Below are 23,911 nucleotides of genomic sequence, written 5' to 3' on the forward strand. Positions count from 1 at the left end.
GAACAGCTGCATTTATACATACAGGTGGACTCTATCTACTAATTATGTGACTGCTCAAGGCAAGAGAAGGCAATGGATTTTATTTAGGGACATTAGAGTAAATGCACCCATCCCATGTCCCTTTTTATTAAAGGAAATTGGAAATTATTTCTCATTCTACTTCCACTTCCCAAATCTACACTACTATGTGTTGTTCTATCACATAATTCCCAGTAAAACACATGGAAGTTTGTGCTTGAAATGTGACAAAATGAGATTAAGTTCAAAAGCGATGAAAACATATCCAAAGGAAAATAGATGCATTTTAAAGAACTTGCTAACATTAAGCATCTGGTTTCTATGAGACTAATGAGTTGACATTTTTGCCAGGAAGTCCAAAGCATCAAGTACTCAACTCAACTAAGGTCAAAAGGCTTGCCCAATACGGACTTAATAGGTGATGCAACGACAGCAGATGATCTTGGACTTTTTCCAAGTTTCTAAAAGACCCAACAGCAGAAGTAAAACCAAGCAAACAAAAAGGAAAAGCACCACAGACTCAATATGCAAACTAGCTTTTCTAAAAGCAAAGCCCTGCAGATGTGAAAAGACAGAATAGTTTATTACCATCAACCAGGTTTAACATTAGAAATATGCAGAGCAGGCAAAGCTTTATCATTGCTGTACGCATTAAATTTTAATAAACACTTTACAAGTCAACAAAATAATAAAAACTGTAAAAATGCCTCTAATTTACAGTGAAGAGGGAAAATAATTAAAAGTAAGAGTCAGCATATTAAATTCAGCAGAGTGAATGAACAATTAACTTGTTGAGCATCTTCTATGTTACCGTGGTTACAAACACCTACAAGTTTTAAAAGTAGTCCAACACCTCGATTTTTCCCTCCAACAGAAAAGGAGAACAAGCTGCAAATAAGCACTAAATTAACAGTTTGATATTAGTAAGTAGGCAAAGCAGACCATCTTAAATTCCCCTTCTTAAAAGGGTTCAATATGCATCTGTATGCATCTGTTTTGGTTTTGATTTTTGTCCTCGAAAGGTTAACTTCCACCTCTGTCTTTCCCTCCACGGATAAAAAAAAAAAGTCACTTATGAAACTTAGAGCTGTCCTCTGAGAACAGCTCAGCTCAGATCAGATCAGATGACTTTAGTTTCTCTTTTCATTTTATTGTTCAGAGGCACAAACTGGTTTTCACATTTCTCTCTCCAGCATACAATAATCAGAAAGTGAAAATCTGTTTATAGCCGTTAGTCCTGCAGTCAAACCTGTTTTCACCTTACAGGAAGAGCAGACGAAAAAACTGATGAAGAAACAGATGACCTTCTGCGAAGAGGCACCTGATGATCATATGTGTTGTCCACCTGAAAGCAAACTCAGTTACATCTAGTGACGTCACAGCGCTCTGGACAAAACAGTCACCGCTGAGGACAGGTGACTCAGGTGTGTTTCTTTGCGGCGGGAGGTCTGGTCACAGCGCCCTCTCCCATTGTCTTCCTCCCCTTCTTCCCTTCGTCTCCGCCAGCATTAAATCCTCCACCGAAACTACCTGAGATGAGGGAAACCAGATGAAGAACAACAACATGTAAAAGTTTGATTAAGGTATTTTGTGTTCGGAAACAAAGAGTGCCAAGTATTCACATTTTGTCACATTACAACCACAAGCTTCAATTAATATTCTTAGGATTTTATGTGACAGACCAACACAAAGCAGTCACAGTGTTCTGTGAGAACATCAGAGAACAAACAGCGTCATGAAGACCAAGGAACACAGTGGACAGGACAGAGAGAAATGTGTAGAGATGTCTAAAGCAGGGATTGCTTGTACGACAATGCACACAGCTCTGGTCAGCTCTGGTCAATATACATTGAGGAAAATAAGTATTTGAACACCCTGCAAATTTGCAAGTTGTCCCACTTAGAAATCATGGAGGGATCTGAAATTTTCATCTTAGGTGCATGTCCACTGTGAGACATAATCTAAAAAAGAAAAATCTGGAAATCCCAATGCATGATTTTTAAAATAATTTATTTATGTGTTACTGCTGCAAATAAGTATTTGAACACCTGCCAATCAGCAAAAATTGTGGCCCTCACAGACCTGTTAGCCCACCTCTACTTCATTTATTTTTCTAAACTAGAAGCACCTGTTTGAAGTCGTTAGCTGCATAAAGACACCTGTCCACCCCACACAATCAGTTAGACTCTTAACTACTAACACGGCTAAGACCAAAGAGCTGTCCACAGACACCAGAGACAAAACTGTAGACCTCCACAAGGCTGGAAAGGCCTACGGAGCAATTACCAAGCAGCTTGGAGAAAAAAGATCAACTGTTGGAGTAATTATTAGAAAATGGAAGAAGCTAAACATGACTGTCAATCTCCCTCAGACTGGGGCTCCATGCAAAGTCTCACCTCGTGGCGTATCAATGATCCTAAGAAAGGTGAGGAATCAGCCCAGAACTAGACGGGAGGCGCTGGTCAATGACCCGAAGAGAGCTGGCACCACTGTTTCCAAGGTTACTGTTGGTAATACACTCAGACGTCATAGTTTAAATCCAAAGCCAAAAATCCCTGCTGCAGTTTGTGTAAACTTGGTCAAAAACAACAGGAAACGTTTGACCTCTGTAATTCCAAACAAAGGCTATTGTACCGAATATTAACATTGATTTTCACATGTGTTTAAATACCCTTTTGCAGCAGTAACACACAAATAAATTATAAAAAAATCATACATTGTGATTTCCGGATTTTTTTGTTTTGTTAGATTATGTCTCTCACAGTGGACATGCACCTAAGATGAAAATTTCAGACCCCTCCATGATTTCTTTTTTATCATTTAACTTTTTATTGCCACTTCCAAAACTGCTGACATACAGAACAAATATGAAGAATTCACATTCAATGTTCCGCAAAACAAAAGCAAGAAAAAAAAACCCAAAAAACTTTTGCTTGGGAGCTATTTTTCTAAGAATCTTCTTGACAAGTCCTGTTTGTCAAGTTCTTTTTCTATCCTTGGTCGCTGTCTTTGGTTTTAAATAACGTCCATTTAATCCACTTTTCTTCCATTTGTGTTTGTTGTGGTCCCTCCGTGATTTCTAAGTGGGAGAACTTGCAAAGTCGCAGGGTGTTCAAATACTTATTTTTCTCACTGTATCGTCTGAAATGGAAAAAGACAAGGGGCCCAGGGTAACTCTGGAGGAGCTGCAGAGATCAATAGCTCAGGTGGGAGAATCTGCCAACAGGACAGCTTTTAGCTGTGCACTTCACAAATCTATGGAAGAGTGACAATAAGAAATCATGCTTGCAGTTCATCATGAACCATGTAGTGGACAAAGCACACAGGAAAGTTGGTCAGAGTTGATAGGAAGATGGATGGAGCTACGGGTTCATCTTCCAGCAGGGCAGCGACCCTAAACACACAGCCAGAACTACAATACAATAGCTAACACGAAAGCATGGTTATGTGTTGCTATGGCCCAGTCAAAGTCCAGATTTAAATTAATCTGAGAATCTGTGGGAAAAAAAAACAACTTGATAATTGATGCTCTCAGACGCTCTCCATCCCATCTGAGTTTGAACAACATTGCAAAGGCCAGTAGATAAATCTTTCAGTCTGTAGATGTGCAAAACTAGTACGTACCACAGAAGACTTGCAGCTGGAGGTGCAGCAAAATGTGGTTCTATAAAGCAGCGCCTCAGGGAGGCTGAATATATATTATAAATAAAAAATTTAAAACCATGCACCATTTTCCTTCCACTCCACAACTATACACTACTATGTGTTGGTATAGCACATGAAGTCCCGGTGAATACATTGCAGTTTGTGGTTGTAACAGGAGAAAATGTGAAAAAATTCTAGGGGTATTAATAGTTTTGTAAGAGAATGTTTACTGTAAGAATTCATTTATTTCATAGGGTTTTTTCCAACTTGCATGTGCGAGAAAGCGCTTTAGGGACCTCATTCAGACAAGAGGCAGACAACTCAGCCACTGTCCAATTACTGCAAATTGGTAGACGTCCAAAGGACTTTGGTTTAATGGGTGTGTGTGTGTGAGAGCCTTGCCTGGTGGAGGTACGTTCTCATCAGCCCACTGGAAGAAGCCACACTGCTGGTCTCTAGGTTTCCCACAGGTGTGGAACATCCGGCCCTTGTTCGGGCCGTCCTTCTGTACTGTGCGTTTCACAGCGGTGTCGTTACAGTTGCACATGGTCTGCCCCATATGTCCTGCTGTGCCGGCATCATGCCCTCTGGATATGTTTCCGAACCCTAACGAGGGCCTTGGAGGCTAAGGGGTCCTCTGTGCCGACAGCAGAGGCCCTCTGCTCTGCTGCGGCGCCCCCTGCTGACTTGGTTGATCTGCCCACAGAAAGAAATTGCAGGTCTCGGAGTTGCACTTGTAGAATTGACGACCTTGGTTGGGACCGTCTTTGTGCACAGTCAGGAGGAGAGCATCCTGACCACAGTTGCACACAACTGCATCACTGCTGGGATCTACGCAAATACTGCTGCCACCCAGCGGAGGTGTTGGCTGTGGGGTCCAAGCAGGAACAGCAGGAAGGGAAGAGCGAGGATTTGAGCTTGGAGCTCTGGGCGGTTGTGGTCTAGGGGGCCTTGGAGGTGGAGGATCATCTCCTGCACCTCCTCCCCACCCTCCATTCCGTCCTGCAGCATCCCCTGGTCCTCTGCTTCCCCCTCCGCCTCCTCTGAGGAGGAGGGGGTAGCAGAGGACTTGAGGTACTTGAGGTGCTGGACCTCGAGTACCTCAGAGGAGGTACTTGAGGAACAGCACTTATCGGAGTGTCTCGTCGCAGCCACCAATGCAGCCGACAAATTCCAGAGGCATCATGGGAGGCAGGCTGCCTCTGCGGAACTTGAACTTCACCCTGAAAAAGTCGAGACACACAGGATCCAAATTTAGTGGTGTCCAGAACCGAGCCCACAGAGGAAACAAGATAAAAAAAGCATCAGTTAGAATAAAAAGGTCTACAACTGCCTCCCCTCTTTAAACCCAAAAAACTAACCTTAGCAGCAAAGCATACTTGGTCTTTGAAATAAAGACAGCTTAAGTTTTATATAAATGATCATTCAAAAAGTTGATCATGCAAAGTTAGTTACATTTTGTCATGTTAAAACCACAAACTACACTGTGTTGTGTTGGGATTTTACTTGACAGGCCAACACAAAGTAGTGAGTAATTATGAAATGAAGGTAAAATAATACATCAGTTTTATTTTCTTTGTTCAAAGCTGCAGATATTATGGGGAATATCCTAATAGCTATTTACCCATTCTTTGTTGTAAAACAGCTTAAACACAGTCAGATTTCTTGGAGAGTGTCTGAAGAGCACATTTCAAGTCTTGCCACAATTTTCTCAATTGGATTTAGGTCTGGACTTTGACTAGGCCATTCGAATGCATGGGAATGAAAAAATCATTCCACTGTAGCTTTGTTATCATCCATCTGGACATGACACTTTCTTCTACGTGTTTGTTGTGTCCCCTGCTTAACTTCCTATGGCCTTCTTCCAACAATGGGTTGCTTCTTCCTCTTGATCTCTGCAGCTCCACCAGAGTTAACATGGGCTTGTTGATTGCCTCTATGTCAAATGTTCTCTTTGCTCAGCCTGCCAGTTTAGCGGCATCAAAGAAGAGGGGGGCTAAACACAAATGCACACCACACTTTACAGATTCTTTTCAGAAAAAAAAATATTATTTTGTAATTATTTTTTAGTAGTTATTTTGCCTCATTCCAATATGCAATTATACTCTTATGAAGTTCTTTAAGTGTATTAAATTCATGTTCAAGGAGGTATCATATGCTGATGGGATTTTTTCCATTTTTAAGCAGATTTAGTTTATCCAGCTGTCACACATATTTAATGTTTCACACATAAAACTGTTAAAACTAGTCTCTCTAAGTGTTACTACATACATAAACATGATTTATTTTAACGTGATTTCTTTTGGTAAAAGAGCGGGAGCCCTGCAGGTTCTTCAGAGCAGCGGGGCCACAGACTAATGAGCTAAGCTGAAAAACACTAGGTGACCACAACACAATCGAGAGGCAAAGACGCTTAAACAGACCCTCTGATATTCTCGATTAGCCCGAGCCAGCTGTAGCCAACCACAGATGCACACAACCCACCCAAAAATCAGGAGGATAAGTTTCTGAGATAGACACGGCTTAGTCCGACATGTGCTGCTGAAGTTACCCAACTGATTAGAGAATAATGTTGCTTTTGAACAAACGCTGAAGCTCAACTTTGAGCTCTGTACAGCTTGGTTGCTATGGTAATGCAAGCTGGTGTGGAGCTCTTTGGCTCGCTCTGAGCGAGCGTGCCCTATATTTGGACTGAGCTGAGGCCAGTGCTCAGGAGGTTAACGCCTACTTGTTCAAACAAGAGTTTACACAGATTACTTGCACCAGTGAGGCCGCTGCAAGCTTTTGTTGTTGCTGTTGTCACAGTTCAGAGGGAACTGAAGGTACTCCAAGCAAAAGTCCCAACAGTACATTAGTGTAGCTCCTGTAGGCCTGTATGGTGTTGAGAACAGAATAGGTTGTATTTACTCCTGAACATTAAGGCAGTGATGATCTGCAATGAGAATAAGTATTTGATACGCTGCCAATTTTGCAGGTTTTCCCACCTGCAAAGGACCTACAAGTCTTTGATTTTTATCATAGGTACTCTTAAACTGAGTGACGAAATCTAAAACAAAAATCCAGAAAATCACATTGTGTGATTTTTAAGTAATTATTTGCATTTCATTGTATTTGATAGTATTTGATACATCAGAAAAACAAAACTTAATATTTGGTACAGAAACCTTTGTTTGCGATTACAGATATCAAATGTTTCCTGTAGTTCTTGACCAGGTTTGCAGACACAGCAGCAGGGATTTTGGACCACTCCTCCTTACAGGTCTTCTCTAGATCCTCCAGGTTTCGGGGCTGTCGCTGGGCAATGTGGACTTTCAGCTCCTCCAAAGATTTTCAGTTGGGTTCAGGTCTGGAGACTGGCTAGACCACTTCAGGACCTAGAGATGCTTCTTACAGAGCCACTCCTTAGTTGCCATGGCTGTGTGCTTTGGGTCGTTGTCATGCTTGAAGACCCAGCCACGACCCATCTTCAATGCTCTTACTGAGGGAAGGAGGTTGTTGGCTAAGATCTCCTGATACATGGCTCCATCCATCCTCCCCTCAATACGGTGCAGTCATTCTGTCCCTTTTTCAGAAAAGTATCTCCAAAGAATGATGTTTCCACCTCCATGCTTCATGGTAGGGATGGTGTTCTTGGGGTTGTACTCATCCTTCTTCTTCCTCCAAACACGGCGAGTGGAGTTCAGACCAAAAAGCTCTATTTTGTCTCATCAGACCACATGACCTTCTCCCATTCCTCCTCTGGATCATCCAGATGATTCATCATTGGCCAACTTCAGACGGGCATGAACATGCGCTGGCTTGAGCAGGGGGACCTTGCGTGCGCTGCAGGCATTGAATCCATGGCGGCGTAGCGTGTTACTAATGGTCTTCTTTGAGACTGTGGTCCCAGCTCTCTTCAGGTCACTGACTAGGTCCTGCCGTGTAGTTCTGGGCTGATCCTTCACCTTCCTCATGACCATTGATCTCACCTCGTGGAGTGAGATCTTGCATGGAGCTCTTAGACCAAGGGAAATTGACCCTCATCTTGAACTTCTTCCATTTTCTTATAATTGCATCAACAGTTGTTGCCTTCTCACCAACCTGCTTGGCTATTTTCCTGTAGCCCATCCCAGCCTTGTGCAGTTCTACTATTTGATCCCTGATGTCCTCACACAGCTCTCTGGTCTTGGCCATGGTGGAGAAGTTGGAGTTTGTTTGATTGAGTGTGTGGACAGGTGTCTTTTAGACAGATAACGAGTTCAAACAGGTGCAGTTAATACAAGTGATGAGTGGAGAAGAACTAACAGGTCTGTGAGAGCTGGGATTGTGACTGGTTGGCAGGTGATCAAATACTTATGTCATGCAATAAAATGCTAATTAATTACTTAAAAATCACACAATGTGATTGTGGTTTTTTGTTTTAGATTCCGTCTCTCACAGATGAAGAGTATCTATGATAAAAATTAACAACCTCTACATGCTTTGTAAGTAGGAAAACCTGCAAAATCAGCAGTGTATCAAATACTTGTTCTCCACACTGTATAATAGATGGAGTGGACATCTTTTTTAAAAGCTCTTGCTAAAAAGCTACTGTCCGTCTCAGTAGTTGTGTCCTTTGGGCAAGACACTTCACCTAACTTGCCTGCTGATGGTGGTCAGAGGGTTCAGTGGGACCAATTGTAGCCCCACCTTTGTCAGTCAGCCCCAGGGCAGCTGTAGGTACAATGTAGCCTGTCACTGTCAGTGTGTGAATGGGTGGATGACTGGTTGTAGTATAAAGAGCTTTGGGGTGTCTGGGTACTTGATAAAGAGCTATACCAGTTCAGGCCATCTTCAATTTTTGTAAGAATGTTATAGATAAAAATGTGCAGCAGGCTCTCTGATAGAGGTAGTAGTTTTGAAACTAACATAAAATGAAGCAATTATAAATTTATACCAATTCATGTGCCTGACCCTTATCTGATATTTATTACTCAAACATTCTCCATAAAAGTACATTCTGTTGGTTGATTAATTAATGAACTGAAAAAGGTGGGTGTAGTTTTAAACAATTTACTGAATAGAATAAAGGGAACATTCTGATCTCTCTTTGATTACTTGGTGTATCTCTACTGTAATCTGCTCATTGATTTAGTTTATATTAAGTAATAAATAAATAAAAGCTGGACTTCCCTGGCTGTAACTTTTAATGTGTCACAACAGTTTCTACTGAATTTAGCAGCAAACAAATGCCTTTATTACCTTTTTAACCACAGCAGTCCAACAGGGAGCCGGAGTGAAACAATTCACAGGGACGTCCCCATGTTGACACAAATATGCCATCATACTTCCCCTTACATCGCTGTGATGGACAAACAGCACCAGAAAAAACCCTTTTTCTTTTGGAAATTTTAATGAATCTAGGGACAGATTAAACAGCCAAAACAACTTCCTGAAACCTAAAGTGGTTTGTAAGTTATTTTTCTGTGTGTTGTCTCTTTTTAAGATATTAGATCCAGTGGAAGGGTCGTATAAGGGTACTTAACTAAGCCTGTTGTTTGCTGCTTTTCTAGAGTGAATCTAAAGAAATATAGTTTGGCGTAACGTCAATACTCACATGTGAATGGGGCTTGGTTGACAAGTGGGACAAATACTGTCGTCCCTGCTGACCTCCAGCACCATGTCAGGGAACCACAATGCTGTCTTACAGGCTGGGTAGCCCACACATGTCAGGAACTTACTGCAGATACAAACACAGAGCCAGCAGGTCAGATAAAAACTGTTAACTTATCAGTCAATTATGCTCAGACTCATTTAACAAAACAGAATTGTTCAGATTTGCACTCCAGATAATTTAAAATATGAACAACAGACTTAAATTTCTAATATTGTAACATTTTTGAAACTCAAAAAAAATAAAAAAAATAAAACAATGATTATTTTTCATGACTCCTATGCTACGCGCACAAGGTCTGTTATTAAAGTTGTTTTTTGGTTCTGCTTGTTGTTCCTGTTGACATTTCTATGCCTGAGCTGCCAATTTCAGATTTTTACTTTTTAAAAATAAAAAGTAAAAATCTGAAAAGTGTGGCATGTATTTGTATTCAGTTCCTTTACTCCAGAACCAAATCCTATTACGAATCTTTGGCAAGACTTGAAAAATAATCTATGAACATCCGGCTGTATGGTGGTATTACAAAGTATTGACTCGGAGAATACAGGTGCACACAACACCTTTCTGATTAATAATAATTATAATGATTTTCTGAAAGCCATGCTGTAGCATGTTCCTTCTGCTTCACAGTTATGTACTACTTTGTGTTGCTTCATCACATCAAATCTCAATTAAATATGCTGAAGTTTGTGGTTGTAAAGTTACATAATGTGGAAATAAATACTTATGCATGCTTTTGTAAACAAGCTAAAACAAAGCTGAAGTAAGACCATGTGTACAGAAACACCTGCTGCCTCTGGAGGAAGATTAAAATATGAGTAGTTATGTCTCAGAAGAATCATTAAATGTAGATTAGTTAGAGTTAGTTTGTGCTCTTGTTCTTCCTCTGCTCTGACCTGTTTCCCTCCCTCTTCTTCTTCAGCACCATGTCCTGACCACAGTTTGGACACTTCCTCACAGGCAGCGGGATCTCCATGTCCTGCTGCTCTGCCTCAGGGATCTCATGAGCTGCACCCAGGTAAGGTGACAGGGCTTCATCCAACCTGAAGAAACAGAAGAACACAAAGAATGCAGGATGCCAACCTACTCCATCATTCTATCGTTTAAAACAAACAGATCAAGTTATAATAGAATTTAAAGTGCAACTAACTTCTTTGCTTTCCTAACAGACTCTATGAAGACAGTTTTGTATTTCTGGATGTGATGCTGCAGCACACTCTGCTTGTCCTTCCTGCCCTCAGACACCAGTTTGAGATCGGCCTCCAGTTCAGCACGGAGGTCCGGTTTGGACATCTCGTAACCCATGGAGTTGTAACCTGAACTCACAATTACAAGGAGTGACAACATGTAATAGCTCAACAGTTCACACAGCCGGCTGATACCTATGGTATGGACATGTGTGCACAGCTACCCTCCACTAGTCCCATGCCAAGCTCTCCTGGGAGGAACCTCTGGTCCGCTGTCAAACCAACATACATGCGACTCTTAATGGTCTCGATATGGTCTGCGTGGGTGGCATCGGTACCTGTGAGATACACAATTAGTGTAGAAAATGCACCAACATCTGGAACAAACATCTATGACGATTCAAATAAAGTAGCTGCTTTTAAGTTCAGGATGTTGATTAGTTGCCTTGTTTTTTCTACCCATAGAACAATCTTCCATGTTAACCTGGGTCTCTTTTCTGGACTGACCTATAGCTGCTATGAACTCTGAATATTCTTTGTTTTTCTTTCCAAGAGAAAGCACTTCTGGTCCACTGCTTCTGCATTTTTCTGTCTTTTTATTATAATATAAATATTTTACAAAACTTCTAGATTATTACAATATAAAAGTCCTTAACATGCTTGCTGCTGCTTTTAACTTGGAGTACTCTCTTCAGGGTTCCTACTCGTGGAAAGTACCACAGGCCCAATGCCTCTGTGTTTCACTGACTTTTTCATAGGAAAAGTCATTAATAGCGTTATTGCTTTTAGGTTCTTGATCTCTTTTTTTCCCACAGAAAGTATTTGTGGCTCAAGTACCAATGCCGTGCTTCTCCATCAGCGATATGAGGTCGGCTTCGGTGAGCAGCTGAGGTGGACTGGTCTGTCCATCCACCATCTCAATAGCAGAGGGCTGGAACTGGGAGCCCTGCTCATACACTGGTATCAGCTAAAAAAAACAAATTTTCCTGAATTAGTCACTTAAAGGGAGCAAGAGGAAGTTAGTAATAATGACCACAATTTAAGCAGTTATTTCATTATTAAAAGGTATACCTACCTTTGTACTCCACCTCTCGTACGGGTAAACATCCAGGTAATTCCTGGCAATAATCATGAGTCCAGATGTGGAGAACCTTTCTTGAGCAATTTCTATGTCCACCACGGTCTCATGCCCCAAAGCATCCTGGGATACGCAGGCCAGGAAGTGCCGGACAATGAACTCATACACACGTCCTTCGTTGCCCTGGAAACAGGATACACAATCGAGATTCTAAGTGAATCTACAACATTCTGGACATTTGAGTGCTAAACATTTACCGAACTGGGTTTTAGTATCTACATGATCCACAAATCCCGAAACAACATGATGATCAGACTGGAGCAATAAGCAATAAAGTTTGAAATGTATCACTCTTGTCCTCAGTTTTCTCTGTTCCACCGATATCCCAAACTACAATTACGAAAAGCCAGTTTCATACCTTTGCAGACTTTTTAAGCCAGCCTAAAAATTCAGTTTCCATTTAATTCAGTTTATTTACAGAGCGCCTATTCACAACAAATGTCATCTCAAGGCACTTTACAAAAAAAAAGTCGATTCAATGGCATCAAACCAACAGATCCCTTTCAGATTGATCCTAGTTTTCAAACAATGCAGTTTATTATTCAAATGAGTTAAACGGTTTTCTATGTCAGGAAACCCAGCAGATTGCATCGAGTCAGTGACTTTGCAGAGTTCACTCCTCCTGGATGAGCATGTAGAGACAGCGGGATGGAGAACTCCGCTTTAACAGGAAGAAACCTCCAGCAGATCCAGAACCTGGCTCAGTGTGAGCAGCTGTCTAACCCTGCAGACTGTTTCACAAGATCAAAGTTCACAAACAGTGACTGTGATTTGTAAAGTTCTCTTTCACTTAAAAAAAGGGGACACATAAATCACTTATTTTCCCCAAATAGATGCATATGTAAATCTTCTTCTTTTTATTAATTTGCAAAATGCAAAAAAAGTTGCATTTTTAGTTGCTCAGACTATATATGAAATTCCTGGGCCAACTCTCTGCAATGCATGATTTAAAATATATTCCAATAAACTACATGCTTGCATAAAACAAAGCTCAAAACAAATAATTAAAACATTGTCTCAGTATTAGACAAGGGACAAGTTTTAACTTTAACATTTTCAGCCATATCATTCGTGTGGTTTGAAATCATTCTAATAAAATTGCGGGAGTGCAGAGTACAGCTGTCTGTTAAGCAGCTATCGGAGCAGATAGCCTGACTAATTAACCAGCTGATAACAGCTTGTCATACTTGTGTTACTCAATAAAGAGCATAAAAGCACAAAGAAATAAAATATACAATAAAATACAATCAAGTAACAATAAAGAAGTGTTAAACATAACATTATTAAAACTCGTAGTCTTAATCAATTGGTTAAATAACTTTAGCAGCAGTAGAAATAATTGGTGTCTTTCTGTTTTAAATAAAAAACTTAAATAATGTTTTACTTTTTTGTCTGAAATTGTTGCATCTATACAACAAGGTTCTGGTGTTTTTAGTCAAGGTTACCTTACTGTAAGAATCTCATACAGGCCCATGATTACTCAGTACAACATTTCAAAAGTAAGTACTTGCTAAAACACTTCAGTGCACATTTTTTGCCCAATGAACAAATGAAAGAAAAAAAGACAATGGATGAAAACAAAGATGTGAATTAACCCACCTGCAGTGTGTTGGTGTACTTGGTGGGGTGTATGGGAGGGTGGGCCTGGTCAGAGTTTTTGCCCTGCCGTGGGTTGGGGCCCCCAGGCTGGTCCAGCACCCGCTGGGCGAAGGTTCCCCACTCTGGACTCTGTGCCTGCTGCTCCACCAGGGATGCGAGGGGAAGGTTTGCAAGAAATATGTTTGTTTCTGTGCGAGGGTAGCTGATAAACCTAAGCAGGAAAAAAATGCAGTGTCAAGTCATGGAGATGATGCTGTGCAAAACCCCAGATGCATGTTTATAAATGCAAAATAGTTTGACAATCAGGTAAAGAAAAAGGACATTTGACTGTGACTAAGGCGGCTTTGGGCTGGTGTGGTGAACCAAGTAAAGATTTAGCGGCTTGGACTAAGACCACACTTGCCTCTCTGAGAGGCAGCACATACAGTGTGTCATACCCACCCTTGAGTGTAAAGCTTTTCAGCAATCTTCATGGTCTCTTTGGCGTTTATTCTGAGCTTCCTAGATGCCAGTTTCTCCAGTTCCTGCAGGCCAGATAAACATAGAAGAAGTTGCAAACAAGAAAGAGACATTTTATTATCTCCCACCTGCATTTGATGTAGTTTGCACCATGAACAGATTAGTTTTTAATGCTGGAGCTTACATTATTTGTGTGGGACTGTGTTTTTTTTTTTTTTGGGGGGTTTCATCATCTTACAACAGTGTCCAAAGGCAGCGGTCTCCATTTGCTTTTGGGTTTGCTCGTTACTGAGGTGACTGTTGCCATGGGATCCTGGAAATAAATTATAATATATTCTGTTTCCACATGTTATTTTTAAACCATTTTTATTCACACAAGTCAGCAACGTTTTCAAAATGGACCGCGGTGTGTTGCTCGTAAAATACACCTCTGTATGCTTACATCAGAGAGTAGACACACACAGACTGCTGGCGTTGGTTTAATGTGCAAGTTCTACTATCACCAGGGAGTTCTTGGACACCAATTAAAAGCAATCATTTACAGAAAACTAAATATCATAGTAATTTAAAAAACAATTGGTCAAGTCATGGCTTCTAACCTTCATAACCTTCTAACCCTCCTTTTAGTCAGGAAACAGTTAAGCATCTAGAAAAAATGGTCAGGTTTGGATGTAACACAGTGCACATCTAGACCAGCGTTGGATATGTGAATATTTTTACTTGAACAGAGCTGGCACGTCAAGAACGGGTGCTTGTGCATAACGAATAGAGAAACAGTGTTGTCAGGCAGTTTCCAGAGCATCTTACAGTCAGTGACAACAGTGAGTTGTGACAGCAGCCAGCGTAGCCAGCATAACTGGCTCCAAAACGCTCGACATGGTTCACATTTTAGACATGCATGAGTCTGGAAGGTGCAACACACACAGAGGCCTCAAAGGCCTGATGCAAAAGTATTCACACCCCTTGAGTGTGTTCATATTTTGTCACCACAAACTTCCGTTTACAATACACAGATTTTTTTAGATATATCAGCGCAATGTGGTGAATAATTGTGAAGAGGAAAGAAAATGATGATCTAAAAAGTGCGATGTGCATTTGTATTCAGCCCCCTGTACTCTGATGCCCCCTAAATAAAATTGTGTGCGACCAGCCGCAGTCAGAAGTCACCGAAAAATTCAAATTCAAAAATACTTTATTAATCCCAAAAATTAAATAAATCAGATCATTCATTCTGAGTGCTTTTCTTAGCGCTCAGATGTTTTATCAATAAATGTAGATCCCTATAAAGAGGAATGCTTCTCAGTGTGTCGGGAGTAGCAGGAAATGCAATAGTTAACATTCAGATGTGGTTAACTGTTTGTTATCAGTGCACAACATCCAGCTTAGGGTTTGGCAGCTGCCATAAAAGAAACCTTTTTTAAATGTAAATGTGATTTTGTATCCAGCCAACACCCAACTGGGTGTAGAAGTCTGTGGAGGAATATTTTTTTCTATGTTTATGTCTTAGCCTCCGCCTCTGTGATATTTTTCTTTTAAATTCGATCTCTCTTCTAAAGTGGGTGAGTTTTTGCCGTTCTGCACAACCACACGGACCCTTATTACGTCTTTCTATCTTTACAAGGACTTTGCATTGATTTCCATTCATTTTTATGGCCTTACCCTAACTCAATTCACACCTTAGTCCTAAACCTAACCCCTAACCCCAAAACAGCCGTTCTTCTTATGGGGTCTAGGATTTGGGCCCCATGAGAGGCAGTGGATCCTCACAATGTAGTATATGTTGGAAAAATGGGCCAAATGCTAGAACACTCACACTGTGGTTTTTTTTTTTTTTTTAGAAATACCGAATGCCATCTGAAGTAATAGGTACCAGCTTTAAGTTCATGAAAGGAATGCAGTGAATAAAAAATGTAATTGATTATAGATTCTTGGCTGCTTTATGACTACAATGGATGTATTAAAGTCTGCAGTCATTTGGAGCCCTGTTACAGTGAAATGTAAATGCAACCCCCCCAACGAGCTAACCTTGAATAAACAGAAGTATAGAAATAATAGCCAGCCTGTGATAGAGTGTGCGAGGCGCTCTGTCCTGATTCTGCCTTCTGACACTCACAGCTCGCTCTGTGGGAAACAGTGAAAAACTAGCTGAGTGATAATTACAGGGCTCGTCAGCCTCGCTGGGAAAGAATAAGTGTTTCTTTTGATGACGCTCCTAGATTCAGACGACACCTCTTCTGTTCTGTCGTCAGTGAGTGAAACCACTCGGGATTTAGAGCTCAAACGTGATGAAGCTGGATCAACAAACAGAAGATTAGAAAGATGATCCAACCTCACTCAGTCTGAGCACAAACCTCAGAAAAACAGAATGTTTAAGGTGTACAGGGGGGCAATACTGAATGTTGTTGGTATGCAGGAAACTTCATCATTATGTCGTAATATAGATTGTTTTTTTCAGCCATTCTGTGTTCAGATTTGTTGTTCTGGTGAAGCTGCTGGGAAACCTGACAAACACCAAAAAATACTTTGGTATAAGAAAGTACGATACAGACTTAAAACCTCTATAATGTTATTTTAAGACATTAATTGCGATAACGATAAAAATAACAATCCCAACCATACTGTCCGTTTTTCAAACAATCATCAATTATAGTTTATCATCGCAATTACCCATCCCTTTTAAATAAGGAGTACCGTAGTTCAATGATTCACTCAGTAGGTTTAGTCAAAGGTTCTTCTGCAGGGCTGCAGGATATGAGCAAAGCTGGAAATTGCAATTTTATTCTAGTGTCAATATTAACGGCAACTGATACACAATTTCTGTGTTTTCATTAATCGCAATGTCTCAACCACCCTGACATTTTGGGCATCAGGGATGGTGAAAGTCTCTCAAACAGGACAAAAATATTGTTGCCATGCAGAACTTACATGCATGGTGATTAAAATACAGTATCTTGAGATTGTGACGCTGATGACTGCGATTCAATATAGTGTGCAGCTCTACTCTTCCATCCATCCATCCATCCATCCATCGGTTCCCAGATCAGGCAAGCTTCTCTCCACAACTATACCTTGAGCTCCTGTCCATGAACACCACAAACAGGATCAATGACAAGGGGCAAGGAGTCCAACGCTTACTGGGAGCAGGTTCGACATCATGCCGGGAATGCAGACGCAGCTCCTGCTTTGAGCCCATAAGGTTGGGATGGGCAGCAACCCCTCACGTAATACCTTGGGGACACAGTTGTAGTATAATTTCCCAGGGAGGCCGAGACGTGTGACCTCTTGATAATTGGAACACACTCTCTGGTCCCCTTTCTTAAAAATTGGGACCACCACGGGACTGTATGGCACAGCTGCAAACCTACTAAAACATGACCGCCCACCTAATCTGATAGGCTGACCAAAGAGAGCACTGATTGAAGAAGAAACCAATAGGCCCATGGTAACTCTTTAGGAGGAATTTGTGGAAAAACGTGAAGATCGATGGTAATTGACACTCTCCATCTAACCTGGGCGAGCTTGAACTATTTTGCAAAGAAAAATGGGGACAAATTTCAGCTTCTGGATGTGCAAACCTTCTCGAGAAATACCACAAGAATTGACGCAGAAGACCTAAACACACAGCCTGATCACACGACATGCTCTAAGAAACTGGAGCATACCTCCATGCAGATCTGGTAGAGCACCAGGCAAGCTGTGTGGTGGAAGAGACGTTTTCTCTTCCAACTGAACTCAACGCAGTCCTCTTCCACCTCATGGAGCACTGAAACAAAGACAGATAAGATAAGATTGACCATACTATCAAAGTTTTAAACCAAACATAATTATCAACTTTTATTCTTACCATTAATCTTATAGAAAGTCTCGGGTATAAAGGCCTGAATGGCTTTAAACCGCTCCACCACAAATCCCAGAGTGGGAAACTGACAGCTGCCATATGAGATCAGCTGATTAGCCAAGGATTTGGGGAAGATCTTCTGCAGGCGAAGCGTCTGGAACCGAGTAAAGGACGCACCTGAAGATGATCAGCATAATCACAGGGTTACATTGAGGGGTAGATTGATAAGGTTTATATTTTCAGACAAACTCTAGAGTTACAACTTATGATAAACGAGTCCCAGATGCTTTCATATTTAGCTGAATAGATGTTTTCTTTTATTTAAGGTTTATTGCAAGCCAGACAATGCTTGAGCTGCCATCCCGGTCGGTTCCAAAGTTTAACACCACACACTTCATGTAAAACTCTCACAGCACGTTTTTGGAGTATAAAGAGGGGATGTAGTAAACTTTTAGAGTTACTGCCCCAAATTCTATACTGTAGGTTAAATCGGGCAAAACTAATATGCAATACAATAAGTGCAGTGGATTATTTTCCAAGAAGTATTTAACCTTGTTAATAATTGAGACACTTTTAGAAATTGTACTTTGTATGTGTCTGATTTGTGGTTTTTAGCTCCATTTGTTGTCAATAGGTATTTCCACAAATTTAATTTCTGACACGGTATCAATACCAACACCATCTATATTTATTACTGAGTTTAAATTTTCCTTGTACTTTCAAAAGAACATTATTTTAGTTTTATTTAAATTAAGAGATAATTTAATATCCATCCATGATTTTAGTTTAAGTAGTTCATTATTTACATTTTACATTATTTCACTATAACTATCACTAGAGTAAAATATATTGGTGTCATCAGCAACTAGAATTAAATGTAATAACTTGGATACATTAGATAAATTATTAATATATACATTAAACAACTTTGGACCAAATAGAGATCCCTATGGGACCCCACAAGCCCAATGCCCAAACACCCAGATCAATTATGGCCTGTGATGTTGACCTAGCTGACCTAAAACCATACTGACATTAATTATAATATGTTTATCTATAAATTTCTCTAATTTATTATTGAAGAGTTTTTCTAAACTTTTAGAAAACAGAGAGCAGAGAAACTGCTCTATAGTTAGTGGAAATGTGGAATTACTAGTGCAATTTTTATTTTATTTGGAAAAGTTCCAAATAAACTTGGCTGCACGGTGGGGCAGTTGGTTGCAGCAAGAAGGTCCCGGGTTCGATTCCCGGCTGGGGGTCTTTCTGCATGGAGTTTGCAAGTTCTCCCCGTGCATGTGTGGGTTCTCTCCGGGTTCCTCCCACAGTCCAAAAACATGACTGTCGATTGGTATCTCTAAATTGCCCTTAGGTGTGACTGAGTGTGTGCGTGGTTGTTTGTCGTGTGTGTGTCTCTGTTGCGCTGCGATGGACTGGCGACTTGTCCAGGGTGCACCCCGATGACTGGAAACGTTCCGGCTTGAAATGATAGGTTACATATATAGGTTAATGGTTTAGAGATACAATGTATAATTCCGTTTACTAATATCATATCTATATTAAAACAATCAGTAGATGATTTTTTGTTCTTAGACTTTTTAATAATATGTATTAATTCTACATTAGTTACTCCAGACAGAAACATCATCTTTGAATTTATTTCTATGGATGAATTATCAAATTTATTGCTTACACACTCAGGGATTTTATCTGCCCAGTCTGGCCCAACATTTACATAAAACTTATTGAAACTACCTACAATTTCATTCATATTATAGTTCTCACTGTTCTTATCAATAAAGTATTCTGGATATGTATTTTTTTGTATTCCACTTAATACCAATATTTAGTATTCCTCAGAGCCTTTTAGTCGTATTCTTGTGTAATGTAATTTCTTATTAGTTCTTATAATATCAGTCAATTTGTTTTTATATATTTTATATCTATGTTCAGATTCTTTAGCCCTTAATCTGATGAATTGTCCACAAAGAATTTTTTAAACCCCTGGTAAACCATCGACATTTTATAAATGTGTTGTTTTAACTAAATTGTCGAACTGGACTATTTTTATTGTATCCTGAACTAAAAACACCTCAAAATTTATCAAAAGCACAATCCGCCGCTTTCTTTATGTATACAGTATTCCAGTCTTGTTCTGTTCAGTTGGAACAAAGGGAGTTAATTACGTCTTCAGTTCTCACTTGTTTATATATGGGTTTTTTGGGGTGCTTTGTGGTACTTAACAGTTATATCATCAGCATATCAGGTATATCACAAATCATCAGGCCACTGACATTAGTAGACTCCATATTATTTGTATAAATGTCAATGAGAGTAGCACTGTCCAATGTAATTCTACTGCGTTTTGTAATAGTTGGAAATAGACTCATACTGTACATCCTGTTGATTTATTCATCAGTTGTTTCATGATTATTTGGATTTATCAAATCAATATTATAATCCCCACAGATAAATATTTTTTGTTACCTATTTTTGAAAATGTTTTTTCCACCCACTCTGTAAGTATTACCAAAGTGGAGCCTGGTGACCTATATAAACAACTCACAATAATTTTTTTATTTTTCATTGAGTATTTCCATTGTTATGCATTCAAATACACAATTTATTGTTGATGTCATATTTTTAATTACTTGAAATCTGAATGTTTTATAAACATATTTAGCAACCGTCTAACTCGAAATTAATTCCAATATCTTCATTAAACCATGTCTCTGATATTGCTATAATACCAAATGGCTGAACAAATTGTTGTAAATATTTTTTGATAATATTAAAGTTTGAGTACATGTTTCTACTATTGAAATGAAGAACTGAGAATTTCCGTTCTGATTTCACAGAATTATTATAATCATCTTCAGTGTAGTAGTTGCAATCATTAGTAATTAGATGCTAAAACTTGTTATCAGGGTCCAGTTCATCTTCTAAGTCAAATGCATTGTGTTCAGTGTACTCAATCGATTTCAGTTCCCAGTGCTCGGAATCCAGTATCCTTTGTTGTGTCCCTAAATCATTGGATGAAATATGACTGGCTGCCATTGTAAACGGTTGCATTTCTCCTCATTAATATGTGACATTCCTAAATGTTTTATTTTCATACACCAGACGTTAATGAATGTATTCATTTCATTTACTTTCAGTTAATGCTTCCATTTTAATAAGCAGCATTTATTCTACCTTATCTATATTTGTCTAAATCTTCGAGTTCTTTAACAATCGGAACTCTGGTTCCGTCCTTGGGTCGCATCATCGCCTTACAATTTCTGATCCATATTGCTTTAATTTTGTTGTTTCTTAAGAATATGTGCATGTTTGGCAATTTCAGCTGGAGTCAAGTGCTCATTTAAGTAAATCTCAGTATCCTTAAGTTTTTTTTTTGCTTGTTTAAGTAACTCAATATTATGCTTTCTGTTCCAGAACCTGTAGCAGGTTTTGCCTTCTCATCCTTGTTTGGATCGTGTGACAGGCTTTGATGCAACTACTCTGGATGGACATGTTCCTATTTTGCTGTTCAAATGTTTCTAGTTCAACTGGTGCATACTCTCCATCCTCCCTATCGGTTGATACAGCTCTTCCATATGTTCAGTGTTTTTGTTTCCAGTCCTTGTATAATTATGTTATTCACTCTTGAATATTGTTCCAGATCATCCATTCTTTTTTTCCCAAATTTTCAATTTTAAAAAAATCTTTTTTTTAATCTTTATTCTATGTTTTTATGTTTAATGGAGCAGTCGCCACTTTACCTATCCGTAAATCCAGCTCCTGCCGGACATCCACAGCATCGCTGATGTTAACGTTGGGCTCGGTCAGCGTCTCACACGCTCTTTGAATTGAGTTGGGAGTGATCTCAGAAAACTTTGCCCGAAAGAATTGCAAATTGGGTTTCACTAAAGAAAATAAAGCATACACAGGAATAACGTGCAATTACCAAACCCTGGTTGTGGACAAATATAAACATTTAGCACTCTCCATCATGATTTATATCAACACACAGTCCTACTACCTGCTTTACAAACATCAATGATTTCAAAGCCGATGTTTTCTCCCTCCCGATCACAGTCAGTCCAGATGATCACAGCCTGGCACTGCCTCGCTTCCTTCTCTAGAGTCCGCTACAGAGAACAAAACAGAACACAAAATGCAGAGGAAAAAAAAAGGAGAAACTTTCTGCCTTATTCCAAAATATTATTAAGGTGTGATAACACTGTACCATAACTTAACAAATGTTAATAATCCAATGAAACTACTCCAGGTGACATTCTAAAATTTCAGAGTATAAAACATAATTATTGACCACTGATACAAAGGAGCTGGATTGAAATACAGATAGTTACGTATTCTATTATAAAAACTGACAAATTTGGCTGCTTCAAAATATTTCTGGTTGCAAAAAACACAGACCGGCGTGATGTAGAAACTAAAGCAGTTTTGAAACTATAGATGGCAAGTTTCTAGCAGATGGATAGGATCAGTCTGATGTAATATTCCAATCTTAAATGTCGTGTTTTCATTAGGCTGTAAGCGCAAAATCATAAGTAACAAAAATAAAGGCTTGAAACTATCAGTTGGTGTGCAATTGATCTATATAATGTGTTTCCCTTAATGAGCCAAGTTACTGAAATAAATGAACCTTTCAACAATATTCACTGAAAGGGTCTGTATTATTCTGCAAAATAGACACTTGAAAACTACAACCAAATCTAGCAGGTGTTTATTCTATATTTTGCATAAGTGTATGTATAAAAATCTAAATAACATTTAACATATAGCATAACATCATTGCTGATAATAGTGTAAAAACATAGGATTTTTTTCTTAATACAAAAATCTCATACCACCCCATGCTTTGTTGGGACTTTCCTCCTCAATTCATTCAGGCTATATGAACAAATATGGATGCTTAATGAAATGCAAGGTGACATGTTTTGGTGTTTTGTTTTTTTCTCTAACTCCTACACATACCTTGATTTGTGTTATGTTGTCTGGGCAATACTTCTCTACCTCTGCATCAAACAGCAACACGGGATTGCAGCTGTGCCTTGGAGGAGAAGGGACACAACTTCCACTGTTAAAACACTCAGCTGAGGCAACCATATTCAACTGAAGGCTTATTTGTTTAAACTTGCCATTTCTGGAAAGGTGCTTTGAACTCCAGGCCCAGCAAATGGCCTGACACTGAAGTCATCGTCACTGTCACATTCTGGTGTGAGATCAGGACAACAATCAGAGTAATCAGGGTGAATGAGGATGAGATGTTCAGGTGCATGTGTGGGTTGCTCACCTGGCCAAAAAGATGATATTCATACTCGTATATTTTATTAAACTTCGAAAATCCTTCCCTCTACAACAGATAAACATATTATGAGTTGTACTGACAAATAAACATAAGCCAATACAGTTATATTTACACAACAATAGAAATAGCAGAAACGTGTCGCTATTTTTTATTTTATTTTAGACTATTTCAGATTGCAATGATGTCAGCTCTATATTTAAAAGCTTTAGTAACGGTGAATGTCTAATCAGCTGTGACTGACCCTCCTGGCTCTGCCCCTGGACATGAACTCAGAGATGCCTTTGGCTGCGTCGTTCTTCTCGGCCACGCAGAGGACCCGTTTGATCTGACCCCGGCTGCGAATCATGTTTTCCCCCTTCGCTGTGTCCGAGCACCAGCCGCTCCGTGCCGCCCAGAAAAAGCTTGGCCTTACCCGCGGTAATCTGGATCTAAGCGTCAATCTGCCGAGGAGGTGCGCTAATAGCATGCCTGGCCGCTGTCACATGAAGAAGTAGCGGCTCCTCTCGGACAGCCTCCCCGCTGCTGCTGTTCCTCCGCACCGTTAGCATGTTAGCTAGCGGTGCTGGTTAAAGCCATACTGCCGCAGCTCTCAGAAAGTTTCCCAAACAGCTGAAACATTTTCTTCAGCAGAACACTTTCTCTTTTTATCTATGAGAAATAGTTTTAAAAAAGAAAAAAAAACTAAATACTAAGGTATATAATCTTCTTAATAAAATGAAGCGAATCGAACTCAGACAGATTGACACAGTTAGCCTTGTTTACAAAATCCGCGCCTGACAGTCAAAGCTACCGTAAAGCAGACCGAAAAAGTGTCGTAAAGTCACCAGTCTAAAACGTCGAGTCGATTTAAGGGAAATTAGTAATCATCATTTTATCCACGAATTATAATAACGGTACTCATTATATTTTATCTTTGTTTTTAAAAATCTGTACGCATTTATTTTTAAAGCATGAACATAAATTAATAATTATCTTTATTCAATGAAAGCTGCAAGCTACATAAAAATTTAGCTGCTAAACAAATACAGTTTTCCAATATTAATCACCGGAAAAAAATAACGAATTCCTCAACAGTGTAAACTTT

General features: G+C 39.6%; 1 pseudogene; it reads right to left on the bottom strand.

Annotated features, from left to right (window-relative positions):
* Positions 1 to 787: 787 nt before the first annotated feature.
* Positions 788 to 23,513, bottom strand: LOC124862247 (annotated as a pseudogene).
* Positions 23,514 to 23,911: the final 398 nt, after the last annotated feature.

This window comes from Girardinichthys multiradiatus, chromosome X (assembly GCF_021462225.1).
Source record: "Girardinichthys multiradiatus isolate DD_20200921_A chromosome X, DD_fGirMul_XY1, whole genome shotgun sequence".
In the NCBI taxonomy this organism is placed as follows: Eukaryota; Metazoa; Chordata; class Actinopteri; order Cyprinodontiformes; family Goodeidae; genus Girardinichthys; species Girardinichthys multiradiatus.